This window comes from Achroia grisella, unplaced genomic scaffold (assembly GCF_030625045.1).
Source record: "Achroia grisella isolate CSIRO2021 unplaced genomic scaffold, CSIRO_AGI_Agris_v1 utg1920, whole genome shotgun sequence".
Taxonomy (NCBI): Eukaryota; Metazoa; Arthropoda; class Insecta; order Lepidoptera; family Pyralidae; genus Achroia; species Achroia grisella.
Genome location: NW_026712695.1, coordinates 264,223 through 288,194, shown reverse-complemented (window position 1 = coordinate 288,194; position 23,972 = coordinate 264,223). Strand labels below are relative to the sequence as shown.

Genomic DNA, 23,972 nt, shown 5'->3' with positions numbered 1-23,972 from the left:
ATGGAGCATATCGCTAAACTAGAAATTGTGCCTGAATTCAAACTGGTGAGAGATGCAAACACATGGTGTATCCATTAGAAGATTAATGATTTTTTTAGGTAAAAACAAATCATAACTAAAATATACATATATTTTGTGGATAGATAACAAAACTAATAATATATATAGTGAGAGATGCAAACACATGGTGTATCCATATATATATTTTTTTATCATAACTAAAATATACATATATTTTGTGGATAGATAACAAAACTAATAATATATATATATTATTAGTAATTTTGTATGTAGGATAGAATTCTATTTTGTTTTCTTTTTATTTGCAATTAAGATATTATATAAAGGTCTAAAATAGTATAGTTTCAATTTTTTAGATTCTATCCCTTAGAGTATTGCATATAGTAATGTAGGTTTTTAGCTATTGTTTTGTAATATCTCGAATTATAAAACTAAATATTTAGTTAAAATCAATATAAGGAAACAAAAAATAATAGTTTTTATTTACAACTTTGTTAAAATACATTTTGAATATTATTAATAGTTTTGTGGACAATTGTTCTAAATATATGTGCTCGCTTGTTACTCATAAAATGTGAAAAAAATATCACATGCGTTGATCACATTATCATATTCAAATGAAATAAGTAACAGAACTTTTATTGGTTGTTTTTTCTGATTATGTTAATAAATTACATGATCAGAAAAAACAAACATTAATATTACATTCTGTCTACTTTGGTAAACAGGTGGAATCATTTAAAAAACATCAAAAAAGTACCTATAATAATAAATGATGATATTATAGACTTTGTATTATATATTGTTTAACAATATGAATCAAACTATTATTTAAACTATTATTCATTAAAATAATAGTTTAGGTACAGACTCAAACTCATTTTAGTTAGAGTATTCGTATACATAATAAATATTATATGCTCAAAATATTTATACATATAGATATATATAACAATTTCTAGTAAATATTATTATTAATAAACAATGAAAATGCACGGTTGGAATTATCTCGTTTTCCCAGCAATATATAATAACCCGACTATTATCAATCAACTGAGAATAGCAACTAAATATTAATTTAGAGTTACTCAATTTATAACTTCAACATTGAGCGTGGATTAAACAAAGGTTTAATTTTAAATGATAAACTAGGACGCTTAAAATCCCATTGGCACATTTGTAAGCTAGATTTTCCACACCTCGGCTGCTTTCAAAGACCGCAATCTGCGGCCTGGCGCCTCTTGGATTAAATTTTCCTAACCAAATTACAGCAACTCATAGTTGATGTGTATGCCCTTTAGAATAATGAGGATATACTAGATTGTTATATAAATTAATAGCCGGGAAACATTGTTTATTATGTTGCTCTGACATTAAGTGTGAAATTTGTGATTAAGTGTCGCCGCCGTATGAACACAACGGTGACGGTCTTAAACAACAGATTATAATTAAGGTTACTGCAGATAAGCATACGACTCGCCTGTTTAAAGTAATTGAATTGGTTTATATTTAAATTATATTATTATTGTAATTTCAGTTTTATATGGTATATAATTTTGTCAAATGTGTGGTCAAATTGAGAATACATTAATATGGTTTGTCTTTAATATTATTTATCTGTAGTCTTACTGAATGTTAAATTAATTATGGTCGAATTTTGATAGTTGAGCGCCTACTAGTATTACTAAATCTCTGTTCATCCAATTTCTTGTTTCATTTTGTAGATGAGGCCCTATATAATGGTATAATTTAATTGATATCCAACTTATTAAAACACTCTAAAGTTAGATAAATAAGTATTATGACATCTGATCTATTTACTATATTTTTCTATTTAGTACAGAATCTTGTCTAAATAGGTCAGTAAAGGTTTCTCAATATCTATAAAGGATATAGAGATTGAGACACCGAGAGAAAGTTACTAGAAACATACCTGTCTATCTATACATTAACGAAGATTTTTTCGAACGCCAAGGAAAATGGTGCCCGTTAAGTTATTAATAATGCAATATAAAATTTTGAGCGGCTTATCAATGATAGTCATACCAAAAAGCTTGATGCAAATTTGCAACTGTTCCAATTGGGCGATTTAGGGTAGTGGTACGAACGAAATGAGGGTTCAGTTAATGTAATTTTCGATGTCGTTCACGGCAAAACGTGACGGTTTAAATGTTGTAGGACAACGCTACCTCTTACTCAACCCTCTTGATATGTTAAAATTTACATATGCATATGTACTATTCGACAATTATAAATGAAAATAATATTATATTACAAGATGTCAATGCTCAAGCAATCAAGCCTGTGAAATGTTATTTATGTGTAGCAGTCTACATAAGAGGTACTTATTAGTAGACTGATATTCGAAATAATTATGTATAATGTGTAGTAAACAAAAAAAACAAAGATTTAGAATATTTTTTATCTGTAGTTTAAACTAAATCAAAACTATTAATAGTTAAAAAAGCTTAAGTATATCGGTTTCTTTTATGGAGAATAAAAAGATAGATGTATAAACAGTATGTACATGTATAGGTAAATATTCTACTCCTATCTCATACCTATAACACTTCTATGAACAAATGCTGCACAAATTCTATTTAATTGTAATTCAAGATGCGATTACTTTTAAAAATTTCTAACTAAATAAAAATAAATATGAAAGACAATCTAATTTATTTAAATAAAAAGTAATTTAAAATCTTTTTCCTATCAGTTTTGTTGTCACTTCAACAAATATATTTTAAGAGGGTAATATAAAAAAGACAATCAACTAGACATAATTTAATTAACTAAAGCAGACATCTAATTTCATTAACTTTTGTTTCTATAAAAATAATTGCGTAGTGACGTTCAAAAATTCCCTAAAATAATTTATTTGTTGCTCTGAAATTATAATCAAATAGCTACTGCAAATAGAGTAGGGAAATTAGTTTAATCTTTCAAAGGCTTGAAAATGAATGGAAGCCTCTCTTTCTCCTCAGTATTTTTTATTAAGCCGCTTTAATGATAAGATGTAACACAGGAAATATAATATTTAAGAAGAGAATAACGTTATCAAAAGTTCCCTCTAACCTTGCTAAGTACCCGTTTCTTTTCGCCCTAAACAAATTTGCTCAAATTATTAATTATCTCAATTATTATATAGCAGCTCTTTGGAATATTAAAACTTTACATAAATGTTAGCTATGCTCACGATTTCGTAAGTACGCATGGTATACGGAATAACAAAAGTTTATAGTTTTTTGTTTCCGAACATTTTGGAATAAAATAATAAATGTCGCGGATTTTTTTTTTCTATATATAGGTAATGTCAGTGAAAAGGACATTCAAATTAATTTGTTTAATGTACATATGCAACGGAAATAATGAATTGGTTCGAGAACCTTTATGACAGTAAAAACATATTTAATACACATTGGTATTATTAATTGTAAATATAATATTTGAAACTGCGCGAATCTACAGGAAAATCATATGTTAAGTACATTAACTTGAAAATTGTAAACTTATGACTTTCAATATATCGATTAGAAAAATTTAGTTTCAAATTGTCAATCATTTTTCACACACACTTAATTTTACTTTTATTATATTTACTTTCAATATACAGAATGTCTCTGCTTATGGATAGTCATACCTACCAGTATACTTATATACTACGATCGAAGAGGTTGGTTACACTATCAGTGCAAAGATACTTACGTAAAATATTTCGTTTTCTATTCGTATTCAAAGTTCAATAATAATTTGCGACACAAACAAACGTAAAGAAAACGCTCATGGCGTTTTCTTGTATCATGAGAAATTTAATGATTTGATATGCTAAAATACTTTGAAAACAGAATACACATATCCATTACAATCAAGCTAAGAAGAAAATCGGAATTTCTATACAGTATCATGGAAATGGGATGGAGGTGTAAAGCTTGGAATAAGCATAATGACTGCGACAATAAAACGCACGTGGTCGTAAAATGGCGTCGTTGTACCAAATTGGTGCGTCTACATCTACGGCCAATCAATGGAATCACCGGCTTGAATACCTCACTGGTACACCACTAATTGAATCTGAGTTTTATATGACTGAAAAGTTTTATGTGATACGCATAATTTATAATGAAAGTGTTATATTTTATTTTTAACTAAAATATTTTCACTTAAATTCTATGTATGTTACATTTTATTTCTAATTGTAATCGTGCTTCGTTCTGCGGGCTAATACTTTACCAGAAAACGATAATTCAAAACTTATTTTAGATACTCTAAAGTAACTGTTTGTAGATTCGAAAATAATCTTATTCGACTGGATCCTAATACGACAGCCAATCGTATTAAGATAAAGTGTGTTGTTATGCCAAAATAAATAAATTGGCAAATTTTGTGACTTGCTCGCTGCAAAGTCAGATGCATTGAAAACTTTTCTAGTGTTTACTGGACAAATTCCATTCCATAGAAATGTTAACTCTGGGCGTTCGTATATAAATCGAAGCTATTTCACGATCAAACAAAAGTTTTCTCATATATTTCGCTACACAACTCGATCATTCCTATTCAATTCTTAATAAAGAATGTTGAAATACGACTACCAGACTTTTAACCAGCTAACCCAGCAAAGTTTTATTTTGAAACTTTATTCGCTTTTTCACATTTCTTAGAGAAAATGATTTGCGGGCGTGTTAAGTCCCACATTTGCATACACAGGATTAATAAAAACCTCTCTAGTTTGAGTAATTTGTATTTAAATGCAGTGTTTTAAGAGAAATAACAAAATATCTTAGAGTAGCAAAAAGAAAATAAACGAATTCTCTGAACATTTAAAGCTTAACCGAGGCAAGAAGGCAGAGTTTTATGTCTGTTTCTTAAGTAAGTATTTAAATGGCATAAGGACAAGAATTTTATTTATAGAACTCGTGACAATTCATTCTTTTCCTTCATAGTTGTATTTATGTTACATTATGTTCCGCGCAGAATTTAATCGGATTTATTTGGAAATGAAGTCTTATAGCATCTTTGTTAGAAATGAGAGGTTTTAGTAAAAGCCTACAAGCAGCTCTGTGATATTATTTGTCAGTCTTAATTAGAAGTATCTACATTTAAATATAATAATATTTACTTTAAGAAAATGTTATACATATTATATATTTCACTCATTCATAATTTAAGACCTACGCTCTTGTCGGTGGAGCTCTTGCCACTTTCCGCGATCTTCCATCATGCTCTTTAATTCTTGATACGACACGACTCCCATTTTGTCCTCAATTTGTTTCATGTAGCTATGCCTTGGTCTTTCTTTCCCCCTCTTTCCTTCTATTTCCCCCTTAATAATATTTTTTATGAAATCATCGTGCCGTATCAAGTGTCGCAACATCTTTCCTCGTCTATTTTCTATTGTGTTCAATATCTGCCTTTTTTCTTTTACCCTGTGTATTAGGTACTTCTTTGTTTTTTACTTTATCCTTACAGCTAATTCTTTCCATCTTTCTCCAACACCACATTTCAGAAGCTTCCAGTTTGTCTCTTTCCTTTTGATTTAATATCCACATCTCACACGAATACAAGGCTATACTCCAGATATATAGAACGTTTTAATATTTAATATTTTAGCCAAAAGGTATTTTTTGTTGTTAAATCTCACAATCTTGTTGTAATACACATCTGGAGTCAAGGGTGATTAAACTCCACATATATGTGTCTAGAACGTTTTGTTAATTATTTTTAATCGTTTATTCTCGATTTAGAGGTCTTTGATATTTTAAAAGTTTGTGTAATATATATATATAATATTCATATGTATATATATATATATATATATATACGTATTTTTTGGAGAGATTAATGTTTGTTAACACAAAAACTGCTTTTTTTAAACTTTACAGTTATACATCTGCAATATATAATAAAGTTAAATAAATAAATTGAAATATGTACACAACAATGGCAGATACAGCTATTTAAAAGTATTGTATGATTGAATGCATTGCAGGTTATTATCATCATAAATTTATTATTTAATTTCAAGTTTTGCTAGTAATTATATAATTAGGAGTATTTGTAAAAAAAATTAGATATTCATAACACAATTGTTTAAATTACTGGAGGAGTATGAATAAAAAGGTTGTACATAGGCCATACTGTAAATTAACGGCTGGGAAATGTCTACAGTGTACAGTCTGTTTATAAATATTTTCATAAATACATATTGAAAGCCTTAATTTATAAAGTACAAAATTCCATCAACTGATTATCTACCGCTTGGAGAGTTATTAACTACGTCACTAATTTGACCTTTTTCTGCTTAGTCGAGAGTGGGAAGGACATTGATTTAATTTCGTTTGAATACGATAATGTGATCGTACCACACCCAAAAGTTACTGCATAATGGGCCTCTGGCACGTAACACTCGCCGAAAATAATAATCCACATGAAACACATACCTTTATATTTATGCAGCGGACTATCTGTAACAAAAACAAATCTTTATTAAATTTTACTAATACAATCTGCAGATATCTACTTATATTTTATATTCATATATTCGTATTAAATTAAATGTTTAAAAGGTCCACCAAAGTAAGATCTATCGCTATATACATTATACATCAACAGCACTACTCTACTACTCGTGTGTTGCTGTCAGTGGGACTAAGATGTCATTTCCTCATATCCTGTAATTCCACTCGTTAACTGAAACACAGCGTACTAAGCAAGCTGTTTGATGGCTGAAATATGCAAAACAAGCGGCATATACGCGGTCGACTTTATACAAAATGTACCTCTGGTAAACCTTAATGTAAGTGACAGTTTATATAAAAATTAAACATAATATTAGTTTGGCGTGACGTTATTAAAATCTAATTATTGATAACAACTCCTTCCTTACCCAGGCCTAAAATAATACTATAATGCTGTTTTGATAGGTCGATTAAATTATCAGGTCGCATGATAATAATATTTAAAATGCTTATACTTAGTTCAGCTTTATTTATATTAATTACGATACAAAATTTGTTTTTGTATGATGATTTGATTGATGACAAAATATTGTAGTAAGTATAGCTTGTAATTATATTTTATACATAAAGACGATATAGCAGAATATCTTACCGTAAGTTATCGTTTTATACCTATAAGTTATAAATTAAAATTACTAGTTATTAGCATAATAAGTTAATTGTCTCGGAGAAAATCACGGGTTAAACTTGCTTGTGTAATATATGATTTTTATTAGTACTGTAATATAATACTTTATATTGATAAATTAGTTTTTAAATGTTGCATAAATTGATAGTAAACTAATTGATCCTAGATATCCCATTTTATAATTCACGAAAACATTGCAATTCACACATAAAACAATAGGTATAGTATTAAAAATATTCCGCCTTCCATTGTTACCTGTCATTGATATATGGAAAAAATACAGCGGTAACGCACATCCACAAATACATATTTTCTCTTCTCGTATAATATAATAATCAACCCAGACAGAGTTGAAGGGAACGCTAGTAGGTAATATTCACGCCTCAATTGCTTGATTCAATTTACTTTATATAGGAAACTGGCTTCTAATAAGTACGGCGAAGTACATGAACAACAAACGAAAGTTATCATTGCGTGAGCGTTCGAAGGCGAATATTATAATCCAGCGGAGAGATGCATAGCGCCGTTCAGAAACTTGGAACTTTATAGCTTTCAATGGTAATTTTAATATATCTACTTAATTTTATTAGGACAGTCAAAACAAAAACATGCTAAGTCTGAAAGAGATCAGTGTTAGCTAATTTATATTGCTGCATTTAATAGAAACATGCGTGAACTAACTGATGCTCGTATCGTCGATTTAAATTAAATTAAAAAAAAAGATTTTTATCGGATGTTCGCACTGTAAAAAAACCTATTTTACAAGTTTCTAATCACTACTAGGCTAAGTGATTTTAGCGTGCGTTGATAGTAAGTTAATACAAACGATTTTATAAATATACTTATATATTATGCTCTTTCGTTTTCGTACTTTCTGTCTAGTTCACATCTATTGAAACATCATTATCCACCACATGCACATACACCCATATCACTACCACACTCACTATCCACTTTTACATAATGTTATTAGAATTCTACATACTATACGAAAATTATAACGTAGATGAACACGAGAGAGATCTTTAATAATATAGTAAATTCGAAACGAAATAATAATCATGTTTTCTGAATTTACATAGACGTAGATCTATATCGTCTATGAAAAAAATACGCTAGGTATATTCCGTACTCTCTCTTAAAATGTTTTAGAGGATAAATCCGATAACTTCAAGTAAAATTAATATAGGAATCAAATAATCTCTTTTATATTTGAGATAGTGACTGAAGACACGTAGTTTTTAATAAGTAGAAGGTTTCGAGTTTCAGATGTAATTAACAAAAGGGCCTTGCACACTATATGTATCTACGGTATGTAAGGGCTATCGATAATAATTGCGAAATTTGAAACCATATTATACTCATTAAGCCACATACTCAGTGTAAGGTAAATGTATCAATTACAGATATTTGTACTGGAATATCGTAGAAATGGGAATATTTTTCGCTACTAAAAGAATAAGTGAGTTGTCTAAACCTCAGACAACAGGTTACCTCGCCAAAATTTTAGCTTAAGGACGAAAAAAGTACTTTTTACGTTTATTAACTGTTAAATTTGACACAGTCATTATTTATATGTATAATTAGTAAAAACTACGGAAACTTACTACGTTTTATTTTGATTGATGGCGTGATTTTTTTCTAATTTTACATTTATTTTCCGGGTGATTTTAATGAATAACTTCATCTTAGATTCGACTTCGAAGCACTTTAAGCTACATAACGATATCATGAAATAAATATAGTATCCATGACCAACCATGTCTTTACGGTCTAGGTAGTCTAACGGTAAAGCAGACCACTTTTGTTCCGAAGATATGGATTCGATTCCACGAATGGTACAAACATTTGTAGTATGATATTTTATATTGGTCTGAATCTGAATGTTTTATTTTTATATTATGTACGTAGTTACAAAAAAAATCTAGGTATTATCAATAGTCTAGAACACATATGAGTAGGTAACTCTGTTTCACCTATTTTAGCTAAGCTGCTTGTTTTGTAAATAAGGCAGCGAAATTATAGGATACTGAGGGATGAGATCGTAGTCATATCCAATTATGTCCTATTATGACGTGTTCCTTTTGCTTTTCATGTATATAGAAAATAGTTATCTCTTACCAACAGTCAGATAGTGAGCTAAGTATTTCAAGTATATAAAAAATACTTCTGAAAATGATTTGGCATTTAGATTTTTGTATCTTTATCTAGTTGTATGTACAAAACTTTAGGCTGAAGTCATAAACCTCACCGACGCGTTGAATCTAGTAAAACACGAATTTATACGACCACATACATCCATCCAATCTTCCATTTATCGTCCAACTTCTACCTAGAACTGCTTCTAATGTAATTTATGTTATAACACACCTAAATTTCCGGGTAACTAAAATTGTCGGTTAGTGTTTGGAACGAAGTTTTGATTGTGGACTATTATAAAATATTCCTTCACAGCCTAGTGATAAAGCATGTTTAAGAAGCATCATTTTGATTCAAGTTTTGTTAATGGAGAAGGTTGATCTATTCTGAAGTGGGTTGTAATGCTTTTCTACTGCACCTGTACAGTAGCTTCAAATTACATATAACAAGATGTGTAGATTATAATTTTAATAAAAAATTTAAAAACATTAAAATATTAACTGTTTATATATCAGTAAAAATATAAAAGTAATTACATATATAACGTATACGGGTTTAAATTTCTATTTAAATTTATATTAATAATCATGTAATAGTATCTTAAAAGGAAGATAGTGAAACCTTGTTATTAAATATTTAAAGCAATTTTTCAATGTCACGGTTTATTTTCAAACATTATTTCACATCTATCGCAACTAAAATATTCATAAGTTCCAAATGAATATGAGTCCCAAAGGGTTGTCCACTAATTTGGGTAAATCAAACGTGACTAATCTTAATTTAATTTTAACCTAATCTGGTAGAACAACATTGCCTTCAATTTGTGAATTTCGATGTTACTAAAACATGTGCTTTTATCCCACAACCTAATATAACGAACTATTATCATTTATGTGTTCGTTCATGCATGAATTAATATATTTTGTTAGAGTATGGTATTTTAAGATATGTATACATAAAAATATGTATTAAGAGAAATATTCTGAGTGATTTATCACGGTAAAAAAAATATTACTGAGGATAAAAACATGTAATTTTTCACACTCACCCAACATATATAATACTTACAATTTATTCACTCGCTGTGAAAGGGTTTTATTTAAATACACACATATATGAACAGAAAATATTTGTTGAACACAGTATTGACCTGTTGATAATTTATTTTTACTCTCAAGTTACTATTTATTTACTTATGTAAATTTTCAAACTTTGCTAATGCTGAACAACATTTGTTTAAAAAGTAACACGCAAGTTGTTCATTCTTCTTGTGAAATCTACGTTCTGAAAGAATGGCCGTATGATAAAATGACTATTTAAAAGTATTTATATTAAGTTGATTTAAATAAAAATTATTTCTATTTTCATGTTTTGCTTTGACAAAAAAAAAGTGAAGGCAACACATTAATAATAATTTCTATTTTTGATAAATAGGTAGTTTGAATGAAAATGTATGCATGACTTTTATTGTAGGCCATTTTAATTTTTTTAGCACTGTTGTAAGAATCAGTGTAATTTCTATTCGGAAATTTCAAGAGATAAATAATGGAAAGTCACAGTATTTCCAGTTCAGGCAATACTGTGGTTTTCCTCCTAGTAACTACCACGTGGCTGTATGCGCTATAACTTCTGTAAGATGAATATCAGAATTTCTAGTGAAATCTCGACGTATTAAAAACCTAACACGTGATCCGTAACTTAGCGGACAGCTGTCTAACAACATATGGAATTTTAGATGAGATAAATAGTTTAAACCAAAATTAATATAATTTGGTTATATATATTACATTATAAGTAAGAGTGTATAGTTAACTCGAGTGTGTAATTATAGAACTTCATTGTAACAAATTGTTTTCTTGAGAATTCAATAGATAACAGTCAATTTGTTACACAATCGTGAACTATAACGTGTCAATACGAAGTTTCAGATATTAAATAATGTATATGTTGACTGATTTTCTTTCGTTATACATTTATTATTAGTTTACATCAGTTTACTTGTGTGTTTATATTAACAAAATTATAATCGTTTGTTTCAGAGATCTTCATTGTACTGTTATTTTATGGAAAAACATTATTGCGTCATATTTCGATTGTTTTATTTTGTTTGGGTACCGACTACGTACTTTATTCTATTTGAATAAAAATTCAAAATATAATCATATATGTTATTTCCTCATTTTTATTTTATATAATTGGATAATCAAATAATGGATGCTTTGCATAATAAAACATACATATATACATCAAAAAGAATTACAAATATGTATGTAATACTCAAAACCCGTGAACCGTATTTATTGAGAAGAGCAGTGGGTACTGAAGTGATAAAAAGATGAAATTTTCCCTTTGAATAAGGGACTTTATTCATGAGCCGTAACAAGAGGCTTCTCCGGAAGGGGCGAGGAAGTAACAGCCTTTTGATCACTCATTTGGTCTCGGTGACGAAATGGTTTTAACAATTAATTGTAAACACATACAGAAACATATAGAAAAAGCTTGTAGATGTTTTTTTATGTTTTTGGAATAGCTAACAAGCTGGCAACTTTATAAAATTTGTCTATACAAGTTTTATAAAGTCGTGTCTCTGTCGTCTACCTGCTAGTAACCGTATTCTATATACATGAACATCAAGTTATCATGCGACTCATGCGTTGTCATTCCAGAGGACTAAGATGTGGATCTTATTCTATAATTTCGCTTGCATCTTAGAACCGAAACACTGGTCATAAAGAAAGCAGATAGACGGGTGAAATAGGTGAGACTGGGTGAAGTAGATTATTTTGTCACTATCAGAAAAATCACCATTATTGCTCCAAAAGATGTAGTAATCATATTTAAGAAAGGATGTGTACATTAATCTAAAATATATGGAAATTATATTATTTTATAGTATAGGGGACAAATGAACTTGCGGCTCACCTGATGATAAGTGATTACCGTCGCCGATGAGTACCCACAACACCAGAGAAATTGCAATTGCGTTGCTGGGCTTTCAAGAAGAAATTAGCTCTTTTCTTGAAGCTTTCAATATCGTATCTGTTCGGAAATACAATTGTTGGAAAGTGATTCCACAATTTGGTTGCACGTGGCAAAATTTCTAAAAATCGCAGGGTGTAGAAATATACATTATTACAGTTAGGTATTTTATATATTATAGGTAACAAGTTTTTATATAACCTTTCAAAACCTGCGTTGGTTAATAATTACTTTATCGGTACAAAAACTTATGAATATAAATCAATAATATTTAAAATACGTAGTTTTACTCCATATGAATTGGTTTATGGAGTGACATATTAATAAACAATTCAATACAACTGAATAACGAGGAGCCTCTGATTACACAGCCTTTTGCAATATATTATAAAAATAAAAGATAATCTGTATGGATGTATGTACATCACATAATGCATCAGAGAGATTGATTTGCATACTTAACTTAATTGTCATTCGGATCACGTGCTGAGTGTGATAAAATTAACCGTATTTTTCCCCTTTGTAACAGAAACAGTGTATTCTGTTCGTATCACATGAATCACTTGTTAGGTAGAATCAAATAAAACCCACCTGTATATTTGCATATACCTACATACATACGTTACTGTAAATACAAATTGTAAATGGCAATATAAAAATATGTTTTTCTTGACTACCGACAAAAATAAATTTCAGGTGTACATTATATCTAGGTTTTTAAGTTTAAGTTAGCATTTGCATGTATCCGTGATAAAGGTTTCTTAAGGGATCGGCAACGTGCACGTAACATTCTTGGTCGCTAAGGTAACTATTTACTATTAGATGAGCCGTATGCTTGATTGCCACCACATTGTAAAAAAACCATTGTAGTTCTTAAGATTTATATAACACCAATGAGAATCAGCATATGATATATATAGCGAGATTGCGCGATAATAAACAAATTTAACGGTAGATTTTTATCTCTTTAGTTCTTATAATTATATGTAATATTTAACGTCCTGTATATAACTGTATATGAGGGAAAATTAAAATTTTCAGGTCTCACATAAAGTATCATTGTGTAATCTGTGCATTAATAATTGCAAGGAATATTCACTTTAATATATCACGTCATATACCAGAGACACATGGGGCAAATAGAAATGTAATGCAATGCTCATATAGCATTGCATGACACTGCCCCATGAGACGTGGTGATTGATAAACAAAAAATAAATAATCGTGTCACCATGCCATGGCGTTATGAATCAAAATGAGTAATGATCAATTTGTAAATATTTTGTATAGGTACCGGTATGGACAATATTATTTTTTTATTATACTGAGTAAATTTACGCTAGAGGGTAGGTACCTCCTTAATTCATATTTAAAATAATGACTACGACTAGCTTTCTACTATTATTAGAAGCGATTGTGGAATAAACTACCTGACGATATTTTCTCGCAAGACTACGATATGGGGTTTTTAAGAAGGGTATATTTAAGGATTGACAACAGTCTGCACGGTCCATAGGCTACGGTAACCGTTTACCATAAGGTGGGCTTGTGCTTGTTTACCACTATCGTAGTATAAAAAAATGTTATTTTAATGTTAAGAATTATATCTATGTAGATGACATTTTGTATTTGTTTTTTGCATTGTGCATATAATTTTTTTTATGTAATAAAAAACTTTATTTCTACTAAATTTGAAGTGTGTTAGTTTTCTATTTAAAATATTAATAATAATATATGTAACTGGAATTTAATTTGATTTTGACATAATTGAATATCAATATTTATAAAACAATTATTTTTCTTATCGTAATAATATTCGTAAACTAGAATACCTTTTCTTAATTACGCAGTTACATCTATAAATAATCATTACACTGGTGCTTCGGAAGCCCTAGATTATATAATATTCATTGTCACTAATGAGACGACTACGGCCGTCCTCTGCGCATTTTGTTATTGTTTGCTTTCTAGTTTCTGTGTCACAACTCTACTAGGAGTTAATTGCAAATTCTAAAACAATAAATAATTTATCTTTCTTAAATACGTAATGTTTTTTTTGTTACATGATATTATTATTAGTTATGCATGAAATTAACTATGCAAATATAAATTGATCTACTCAATTTAATATTATATACTTTAAAGATCTATCTTTACCGTTTTGTTAATTTCTTTTGTTGTTGTTCTAATAACATTATAATATCACTCATTACGATATCATAAAATTGAAAGAAAAATAATTACCTTAAATTTACATAATATACAAAACACAAATCATTACTCAAATGTATTTGAAAATGTAGTCAATAGTACCAACATCACTGGAGGCAATAATTCAAATAAACAACATGGGAAATGCAATTAATAAAATAAACAGAGTGCTTCACTTCATTAATCCTCTAATAAACGCGGTCACGGCGCCCAGGATTAATTCCAAAGAACTAAATTGAAACAATTTTGACCGTCGATATCAATTTGAAGTCGCCCAACTGTCGATAGTCCTCGAAATTTCCTCAAAAGCACGTCAATGGATCTTAATAATAAAACAAGAGATGCGTAAGTAAAAACCAATAAATTACGTCAAATTTACCTACTTGTTGATACTTTCATCATCATGATTGCAGATTCGATCCTCGCCCAATAGAAATATTTGTATTCAAAGGTGTAGCTATTTATATCGGTCAAAGCATTTATATATAAATACACAATTCAGAAATTTCACAATTGTTCCCAATTTCCAAGTATTTGGAACCTAATTAATACTATTGTCTGTTGATGGTCAAAATCACATACTTCGAAAGTTAAAATTACTATATTGTGTTGTATCCTGTCTGATGATAATTTATTACCTCAGACAGGATATTTCAGTTTATATTATTCATAATCAACACATATTTTTATTTTCGCCATATAGTTAAGATATTTCTTAATATACACAAAAGAATATAGTTAAACTCGGTTCTACGTTAAGTTTCTAAGTTATACTTCATTTTTTTAGTCAGTTAATAAAATGGATAGGTTATAGAATAGTATATACATATATACTACGTCAGAAGCAGCAATTTCCTATACGTAGGCGTAGTACACTCGTAGCTCGTAGATTCTTTAATATAAACTGTACAGACAAATCCTACGGAAAACATTACGTAATCTGTGCCCAACGTCTGTTTATTTCTTTTTACTAAATCCTTTCAGAAATTAGAAATACCTTTTTCTGTAAAAAGTACATTTCAGTTTAGAGAACTAATCTAAAATGTTATTTATGCTGTCATATTTTTATTTAACTATTGACATTTTTGTATTTTAATGTAAATAAATATTACGAAATATATGAAACTATTTAAAATGTTGTTTAATTGTATTGAACTACTATTAACAAATAGAGTCAGAATATGTAGATATTGAAATTTTCTGTATGGATACTTTAAATAAGTATCTATTTATTGAGTATATTTTATTTTACTGTCCCGTCCCTGCTTAGAATCTCTGTTTTAATTTAAATAAAAACAGCATATATTACATATAACTGTAGGTACCTGTAATAGATGACAAGATGTTTTAAAATACGTTAGTATTTTATTAAGTTCCTGTATCACAATGAAATAAAAGTTATTCCTTCCTTCTTTAAATTATTTGTCTAGATATAAGCATTTCCAAAAAGACGCAGTGTGATATTATTTATATTCTAGTATTTTTTTTATTATTCTACAAAATGAATGTTGAAGATTTAATCTCTTTGTTTACATTATATATATGTATTTTATTATAACCATATATTTTAAAAAGTTCTTGTTATTTTTCCACCAGTTCCAGTTTTATCACATATAATATATACTAACAATAAATGATAGAAAAGTAAAAAAAGTTTACATAAATGAGATGCATAACAATAATAATTTCAGGACAATTCACATAACGTCATCTAGACCCCAGTACCTACCTAAAGCTTGTGTTATGGTTACTAGCTAACTGATACAAATGTATAGATATTTTTTTCTTTATAAATATATACATATTATACATAGAAAATATCCTACAACAATGTGTCGTACGAGGAATCGAATCTAAGACCATCGGAAGTAAAGCGGTGTGCTAAACCGTGGCACCACCGAGGCCGTCGTGTATATATAAATAATAATAATATATTAAATAGGTTTTTATCTCAAATGGTGCACACATACATACCTACTTATTCTGCCTTTGTGCACCAAACGACAAAATATAACAAAGACTTAAAGAGAACAGAAAAGCCCTTTCACTGTCAACATGACACGAGCACACTGACCAGAATGACATGTAGTAGACAGGTATGACAGCGACCGCAGCCACTGGAATACATTTGTGGGAGACCGCAAATCGAACACAGCTCACTACGTAATGACAATCAATGACTATACACGCTACACAGATCTAATCTCGTCTTATCTAGATATGTATAGTAGATTTTTTTTAATTTTTTACAAGTAGTATGTATATTTATGTATAAGTGGGTTTCTACATTTCATATCATTTGACATATTATATATAATAAAACAGAGAGGAATTTATCATTATCAATATAATACTTACATAGAAATATATGAATGTAAAATTTGTTATTTTTCGACTTTTTGAACTTACTTCGGACACCATGAGTCAGTTAATGTCTAATAATATGTGTGACAATTATTTAGTGTTATAATACCTTAAAATATCTAAATTTATTAAATCAAATATAACTCAAATTACAGAATTCGATTAAAATGTGTTATTTCGTTAACAGGATGCGAAGAAAATAATCCCAATTACACTATAATTTATTATCAGTTCATAAATAAATATTACAGTATTATAATCTGTGTATATTATTATCTGTGTATATGTGAAAGCCTCAAAACAGAGGTAAGTTATAAAACATTCACTGTTCCAATTCAAGAATGTATTAATGGGATATATTTTTGTTAGTATTAGGTAAAAGTTATCTCTAATTATATTAACATTTAAACTAACTTGATGATGGTTTACAAATGCATCAAAATATGAAGTATTACCTGCACATATTATCTTATATCTATGCATGCACTATGTTACGGTTACTGAATAACATAGTAGTAACGTGGTAAATTAAAAATCAACAGACACGCTCGAGCATGCTATACGTGAAATATACAGTAGAATATATCGTATATTCTGCTTACAACCATAACATTAGTTCCGGTTTCTGCATAATATTATGGTTAAGAACTACAAATACACTGTATTAAAGTGTAATAATCTAACTATAATTAATGTACTAAAATATAAAAGTTTCTATAAACAAACCTCTTTTATTGTCCGACTATTTTGATAATAATGCTAAATTCAAGTGGCATTTCAGAATATAATAAACTCTTTGTTGACTCGCCCGGACAATCGTCATCATCCTTTCAGTTAATACCAGTTGAATGCAGGGCCCCTTCAGTTGGAAGCTTTGTAGACAGCAAATGAAATCAAAGTTCAAGTAGCGACTATCTTTACAATGTAAAAGTTCTATCTTGTACTTAGTATATTATGTGTAAAACTATTTTAATTACATTTGTTGATATTAATTTTATGAAACAGTTATATCAATCATTACATAGTATAAAACAATAGTAATAATAGTAAAAATGCTGTCGGTGTCGGTCCGTCCCTATGTATGCTTTTAATCTTTAAAACTACGCAACGGATTTTGAAGCGGGTTTTTTAAATAGATACAGTGATTCAAGGTTTATATGTATAATACATGTAAGCCCGGGCGAAGCCGGGGCGAGTAGCTAGTTAAAAATATATTAATGTGATTTATTAATTTTAATGTAAACTTGAGATTCTTGTAAGTAAAAAATAGTAATTTAGCAGATATTATCAAAATTTGTAAGTTATAGGTATAAACCTATATCTAACAAGAAGATTGTATCTTTAATAATATTTTGTCTGTATTTTATTTCACAATACAATTATAATATTATTGTACATTTAGCAATTAAGATGAAATGTATCGAACTATGTAGTCGAAGAGAAATATAAGTATTAATACCATTACATTTACCATTAAATAATTTGGAGATTTTTTGATGTATTTTATTCGCAGTCGACTTTTTGTGGATAAACCAATAAATTAAAGAAACAAGTTACAAACAGCTAAGAGTATAAATAAGATAAAATCTGAGAAAAATGTGGAGCGCTGTAATTTAGTTTGCCAACTTTTGAGAATAATTTTGTTGAGTCTTGGCACTTTCTCTCCTTAACCGAGACGTAAGAAGCGCCTGGAAACAAGATTGTTTCTGTAATAATGAATGAATGCACAAAATAACTTTGTATATCGACTCGATACTTTAGCATTCGCCTTACTTTTTCATATGCAAAGTTAAAATGTTGTGTAGATACATAACTTTTAACTTTGCATATGAAAAAGGTAGAGGTATATATAATGCAAAATTATTTCATTCATATATGAACCTGAAATCATAGCAGAAGCTTGTTGAACGGCGTACGTGTTCTTAACTCTTTTTTAATGAATTAGAGCTCGCTTGCTTTAACTAAAAATGCATTATAGGCGCTTGGAGGTGTTTATGCACGTGAAATAAAATAGCATCGTTTGGGTAAAAGGTTTTTAAGTGCATATCCGGGTGCATATGACCCGTAACGCGTCAATGAAATACTAAAATAATTTTACAATCGTCCAGACAGGGACATAGTATAATTCGGTCATAAACTGCCTTTATTGTCGGAGACAAGACAACTCTTTACACCCTTTAGAGTTAACGCAGATGACTGAGTATAATTGAAACCATTATAAGATATATATATATATATATATACAGTAATCATAATATGCGGGAGTACATGTTGTTTAGAAATATACATAATTCGCCGCTATCCTTTATAAACGATCAATAATTATGGTTTACTTTTAGACGGATTACTTACAGGTGTTATAAGCCCGCCATCAATGACAAAAACACGTATGCCATATCTATCGATCGCTATGAATGACTGCGGATGAGGAGAAGTATAACTTTTTTTCGAGTACTCTGTTTTTGATGATTTTCCTTTAAATGACTAAAAAATATGTTAAAATTATTGCTTCATAATTGAAAAATGAAAGTAATCATAAGAAATGAAAAATAAGAAATATAATCCTTGAAATGTTATACGTTTTTTTTATAATTTACGTGGATCACTTTAAGGTAAACTGTATATCTAATGTAAAAGTGTTATCAAAAAGCCATTATATAAATTTATTCATCTAAACCATCGCTTCTCAAGCGAGGGGCACGACCCTTAGGGGGGCCGAGTTTGTTTTTACAGGAAGCCACAGTTTGTTGAAAATTAATAAACAAAATACGTACAGGTACAAAAGAATCGTTTATTAAAAAAAATAGTGTAGTGTTATAAAACTAAATATTAAGATGTATCGTGGGTCACGACATAAAAATAATTAAGAAACGATGACCTATACGGTCTCCGAATAAACGGTTCTAGAGACCCTTTATGGAACAAGTTTTTAAGTTATTTTTACGTACATTTATAATATTATAATGCTAAATATAAACAAAAAACGAAGTGTGACCAGGTCACTTGTTTAGTTTAATTTCATATTTAAGACTCACACACCGATATCAAACTAAAAATAAATCTGAGAGACGATAGTAGAATCGCCATAGCGTTTAAATATACCTAACAAAATATAGGTATGTAAAGTGTTGCGTTCAACACTACAACACAATGGAGAATGCCTCTGACGACCCCATCTAGGCAAACAGTCGTTACAATATGTTGCTTTTATATATTTGTAAAGAACATGTTGATTTATTAATACGTAATGACCTCATGATGAATTTCATTCAATTTACAAGTAACGAGCTCCATTTAAATGACGTTCGGTCTCAAATTAAATTCTCTCTAAGAAATTTCATTTTATCCTAGAACTGTCTCTCGAAGTATGAATATCAGATTCTTTAAAATCGATGCAAATAACGTATTCAAAGTAGTAAGTTCAAACTCATATAAAGAATTCTAGAAATGTCACTAAATATATGTATATATGGTAATTCCAGTTCGAAGGTCTCACTTTTCAATGCTAAATTATAGTTTATGAAGGCATAACACCCTGTCCTAATGAATGGAATCGAATTTCAAAATGATGTTATGGTAAATAAGGTTTTGTATTTACCACTCTCGACGCATAATCCCTTACTGTTGCGACTGTGACAAGTCAGTTTGTAACCATGGTTAGTGCAACTTAGTTAAAACTTCGAGAGAGGTAAATACCTTGCTTACTATAAAATTATCAGTGTTAAGATCCGATTAACTATATTAAATATATTTCTCCATAGCATGTGTTCACTACCACATATCATCCAGTGTATACCATTTCTTAAGACTACCTATAAGGAAGAAAATGCATAGTTTAAACCAAAATGATGAATATGATAGACATGCGTACCAACTGATTCGACAGCGACGTTGTTAATTTGAAAAAGGTTGGCATCTTCAATATTTATATATTTATAACAGCAACTTCTAAAACATATTATTGAATCATGATTTAAGCATAAGTTTGGGTCTAGGTATATATATCCCACATTACCATTTTAATAGAAAAAAAACATTGTCAGTGTTTCAGTTACCTCAACCATGAATATAGTTATCCCTATAGATATTAACTTCTATATACTTGCTTACCTACCTACTACTTCTTTGCGTGATGTCTAATATAAAGAATACTAAAAAAACAGCCAAGTAAAAAAATAGAAATACTTAAGTAAAAAATCAAGGTAAATTTTTATTTCATTTAACCGAATATTTTACTACTTATGAGAATATAATATATTTTTATTCAAATAACCTGTTAATAGTTGTCTCCGTCATTGTGCCGCAAAATTTGGAATTTCAGAAGATTCAGATAAGTAAATGAAATTAATGATATCATGAAGGCTGTTTCATGAAACATATATTTTTTGTAATTAGGATAAGAATTTCAAACAGAGTGAGCGGAATTTGTAACGTGGAATGCTTTGGAACTACTGTATAAATGTTGGAAGTTTTATTACTGTTTCAAGGTGCATTAATTCACAGTACCATGTATGTTTACTATATTAAAATATACATATACAAAACTCGGAAAATTTTACATAAACTGTAAAAAATACAGGAAAGCTGTTATTGATAAACTACAACGCGGTCTGCAGTAAAAACTTACTTGCCAGACTGTAAAGGTAACAATAAATACATTTCATAAATGAAAACCACTAGGGAATACCTTTGCCATAGATGTTGATTGAATGGTACTGTTAATAGTTTAAATCTTTTCGAAATTGTTACAAACCACATTACTATTTATACCTATACTTTTATACCCATATTAATATTATAAAATGAAAAGTGTATCTAACTGTCCATCTGTTTATTTAATTTTATTATTATTATTATCTGTTTGTTATCCTTTCTCCACAAATGTGATGTAAGGGTAACAAACAGATTTAAACATATATATTGATTGTTAATTGACAGTTAAGAAAAATGAAATAAAATAGTTTTATAAAAAATCCTGTGTACTTACCAAGTATATATTCAAGTAAAATTATATTTTTATAAGGTGTAAACGCAAGGTTTTTGAATGAATAAAAGAATATTTAAATCAGGTACTACTAAATATTCCACTTGAGGTTTTTATTACCACTCTTGTAAAATTTCATTTCGCGCAAATAAGTAAAACTTCTTAAATATGTTATACTAACTATTTACAGGCTTATTTGAAATTATTGTAAATAATTAACGATTTATTATATCATATTCTATCGCCTCAAAAGTTCCCAATTATATAAAAATAAAGAATTTATAGTAGTAGGTGCTTTATTTGAACTTTAAATTTTAAAATCTAAAGTGGTATAACAAAAATAGGTACTATTCCACAAAGTCATCTGACCCGGTCACAGCATCGCTATAATGTTGCCGCTAAATATAATGTCCCACGGTTTTTACGTTAGTTCTAGTTTCGGCCACCGGGTCAGATGAGTTTGTATTACTGTCTACTCACTTTATATGTACAAAAATGGAGAACTTATTTAATTGTTTTATTTTAAATGGAACATGTTTAATTGACAGCTTTTGACTGCAACGACGACTTATAATTTGTTAAAGTGCTTGATATACGTTCAATATTTTTATTTCTATATACATATAACAGATATGCACGTGTTGTTAAATCAGATAATTGATTGTGGCACAGTCTTTCGTTTTGAATGATTGAATATTCGTAATTAGATTAGATCGATAGAGCGATATCGCTGCATTTTGGGGGTCTATTCAGTACTTACAATTATTTAAATGTCGATTAAATACTGTAGGATTTTTATATCAAACAATTAAATGATATCTTCACATATTTATTTACGTATAGAGAAATACTAGTAACTTACACATTAATACTATAAATTCAGAATAAATATTGTGTCTTATAGAAAGACACAATACATAAACTATTTAAATGATAATACATTATAATAATGCATTAAAAAAAATTATATGCTCTTTTTACCACAGAACAGAGAAGTTCATTGTGTGCTTTTTGTATTACTTTGTTTACTGACTAATTCTTATAGCCTACCATCGTGTATCCTACTTTAGTCACCTAAGAGGAATCGGTAGAAATATGTCTACTACTATAAACGACATTTTGAAATAGCGTACCGTCACTGATTTAATCGAACAAAAACCAATCCCATCGCTTCCGTCTCTCGTCTATAATAATACTATCGTGACGGTTAACACATTCGGCTGTTCCATATCGCTAGCTCTTCCACTCATTTGGTACCTAATTTGATACAATCACGTACAATGCTAAACAGGCTATATATAGCTGTCTGTTTGAAAAATGTTAAACGTGTAATGTAAAGTCTACGTAATTTACGCTTATGTGTAATAAGATGACCTCTATTGATTAATTTGTAAGCACTCATACTAAAAACCCTTTTCAGATAAAAAATAAATCAGGTTTTCAGTAATTAGCTTATTACGTACAAATAACAGAAATACAAATGAGTATGCCACCAGTACTAATAACAACATGTTCTTACAATGGTAAATGTAATATTCTGTGTTTCCTACTTTTTAGGATATGACGCTCCAGTAACGGGTTTAATTTTTTTAACATATTTTTAATTAGAATTATTAATTTTATTTTGGACTGGTTTATAGAGAAAATATGTTTTGTTCACATATGAGCCATGATTTTATTGTAGTTCTTAACTTTCTGTACACTAGAGAGAGCTATGTCCAATTTAATATCAAGTCAAGCACATAATCAAGGGACGATCAAAATTCTTCTAACGATACCTTATTTGCCAAAATCCAATAAGTAGTTTATATATATATACATATTGCAAAAAAATATAAAAATCATCCTTTGTGCTTCACCGTAGTTGGTTAAGTTAATATTGTAAGCGTAGTAGCATTTATATGACATATACTGTTAACGTACACTACAATACGTCATAGTTATTTATACATCGATTTTATAAAAATATTATTTAATATAGATCGAATTTTCAATCTCTTTTCGACAGAATTGAGATAGGCACTTCGTCTTGATTCAAAGTTTCAGTTTAAATCATACACTTCAGTAAGTACCTGAGTGAATTAAGTTAGAGTGATAAATCTATTGTTAGGAAAAGTACTATGTAGAAGCA

At 29.1% G+C, this 23,972-nt stretch overlaps 1 protein-coding gene across 1 annotated transcript in view; it reads right to left on the bottom strand.

Annotated features, from left to right (window-relative positions):
- The window catches only part of LOC131841715 (short neuropeptide F), a 79,214-nt gene that overhangs the window by 40,775 nt on the left and 14,467 nt on the right, over positions 1–23,972 (bottom strand). Inside the window, exon 2 of the mRNA XM_059190032.1 lies at positions 6,459–6,482. The gene's annotated coding sequence lies outside the window, so the exon portion shown is untranslated. The remainder of the gene's footprint in view (positions 1–6,458; positions 6,483–23,972) is intronic.